The sequence below is a fragment of the Arachis stenosperma genome, chromosome 1, assembly GCF_014773155.1.
Source record: "Arachis stenosperma cultivar V10309 chromosome 1, arast.V10309.gnm1.PFL2, whole genome shotgun sequence".
NCBI lineage: Eukaryota > Viridiplantae > Streptophyta > Magnoliopsida > Fabales > Fabaceae > Arachis > Arachis stenosperma.
Genome location: NC_080377.1, coordinates 80,030,660 through 80,033,132, shown reverse-complemented (window position 1 = coordinate 80,033,132; position 2,473 = coordinate 80,030,660). Strand labels below are relative to the sequence as shown.

At 42.6% G+C, this 2,473-nt stretch overlaps 1 non-coding gene across 1 annotated transcript; it reads right to left on the bottom strand.

The window, feature by feature from the left end:
* Window positions 1-361: 361 nt before the first annotated feature.
* Window positions 362-469, bottom strand: LOC130947771 (small nucleolar RNA R71). The gene has a single exon (XR_009072796.1). It is a non-coding gene; the product is annotated as a small nucleolar RNA R71 (small nucleolar RNA).
* Window positions 470-2,473: the final 2,004 nt, after the last annotated feature.

Genomic DNA, 2,473 nt, shown 5'->3' with positions numbered 1-2,473 from the left:
GCTGGGTGACTTTACTGCACCTACTCCCGACTTCTATGGGAGAAGCATCTCTATCCCTGCCATTGGAGCAAACAACTTTGAGCTTAAGCCTCAATTAGTTTCTCTAATGCAACAGAATTGCAAGTTCCATGGACTTCCATTGGAAGATCCTCATCAGTTTTTAGCTGAGTTCTTGCAAATCTGTGACACAGTCAAGACTAATGGGGTTGACCCTGAGGTCTACAGACTTATGCTATTCCCTTTTGCTGTAAGAGACAAAGCTAGAACATGGTTGGATTCTCAACCTAAAGAAAGCCTGGACTCTTGGGAAAAGCTAGTCAATGCCTTCTTGGCAAAGTTCTTTCCACCTCAAAAATTGAGTAAGCTTAGAGTGGAAGTCCAAACCTTCAGACAGAAGGATGGTGAATCCCTCTATGAAGCTTGGGAAAGATACAAATAATTAATCAGAAAGTGTCCCTCAGACATGCTTTCTGAATGGAGCATCATAGGTATTTTCTATGATGGTCTCTCTGAACTATCCAAGATGTCCTTGGATAGCTCTGCTGGAGGATCTCTTCATCTGAAGAAGACGCCTACAGAAGCTCAAGAGCTCATTGAAATGGTTGCAAATAACCAATTCATGTACACTTCTGAAAGAAATCCTGTGAACAATGGGACTAGTCAGAAGAAAGGAGTTCTTGAGATTGACACTCTGAATGCCATATTGGCTCAGAATAAAATATTGACTCAACAAGTTAATTTGATTTCTCAAAGTCTGTCTGGAATGCAAAATGCACCAAGCAGTACTAAGGATGCTTCCTCTGAGGAAGAAGCTTATGATCCTGAGAACCCTTCAATGGAAGAGGTGAATTACCTAGGAGAACCCTATGGAAACACCTATAATTCTTCATGGAGAAATCATCCAAATTTCTCATGGAAGAATCAAGAGAAACCTCAACAAGGTTTCAACAACAATAATGGTGGAAGAAACAGGTTTAGCAATGGCAAGCCTTTTCCATCATCTTCTCAGCAACAGACAGAGAGTTCTAAGCAGAATACCTCTGACTTAGCAACCATGGTCTCTGATCTAATCAAAACCACTCAAAGTTTCATGAATGAAACAAGGTCCTCCATTAGAAATTTGGAAGGACAAGTAGGTCAGCTGAGCAAGAAAATTACTGAACTCCCTCCTAGTACTCTCCCAAGTAATACAGAAGAAAATCCAAAAGGAGAGTGCAAAGCCATAAACATGGCCGAATATGGAGAGGAAAGAGAGGAGGTGGACGCCACTGAGGAAGACCTCAATGGGCGTGCACCAACCTCCTTTGAGTTCCCCAATGAGGAACCATGGGAATCTGAGGCTCAAAATGAGACCATAGAGATTCCATTGGAAGTACTTCTGCCATTCATGAGCTCTGATGAGTATTCTTCCTCTGAAGAGGATGAGTATGTCACTGAAGAGCAAGTTGCTAAATACCTTGGAGCAATCATAAAGCTAAATGACAAGTTATTTGGAAATGAGACTTGGGAGGATGAACCTCCTTTGCTCACCAAAGAACTGGATGACTTGTCTAGGCAGAAATTACCTCAAAAGAGACAAGACCCTGGGAAGTTTTCCATACCTTGTACCATAGGCACCATGACCTTCAAGAAGGCCCTGTGTGACTTAGGGTCAAGTGTAAACCTCATGCCCCTCTCTGTAATAGAGAAGCTAGGGATCCTTGAGGTGCAAGCTGCAAAAATCTCACTAGAGATGGCAGACAACTCAAGAAAACAAGCTCATGGACTTGTAGAGGATGTTCTGGTAAAAGTTGAAGACCATTACATCCCTACTGATTTTATAGTCCTAGAGACTGGGAAGTGCATGGATGAAACCATCATCCTTGGCAGACCCTTCCTAGCCACAGCAAAGGCTGTGATTGATGTTGATAGAGGAGAGTTAATCATTCAAGTGAATGAAGAGTCCTTTGTGTTTAAGGCTCAAGGATATGCCTCTATCACCATGGAGAAGAAGCATGAAGAGCTTCTCTCAAAACAGAGCCAAACAGAGCCCCCACAGTCAAACTCTAAGTTTGGTGTTGGGAGGCCACAACCAAACTCTAAGTTTGGTGTTGAACCCCCACATTCAAACTCTAAGTTTGGTGTTGGGAGGTTCCAACATGGCTCTAAGTACCTGTGAGGCTCCATGAGAGTCCTCTGTCAAGCTAATGACATTAAAGAAGCGCTTGTTGGGAGGCAACCCAATGTTTTATAATTAACTATTTCCTTTTGTTATTTTATCTTTTTTGTAGGTTGATGATCATGAGAAGTCACAAAATCAATGAAAAAAAGCAAAAACAGAATGAAAAATAGGAAGAAAAACAGCACACCCTGGAGGAAGATGTTGCTGGCGTTTAAACGCCAGTGAGGTTAGCTGTTGGGCGTTTAACGCCCAGTCTGGCACCATTCTGGGTGTTTAACGCCAGAAAGGGGCACCAGACTGGCGTTAAACGCC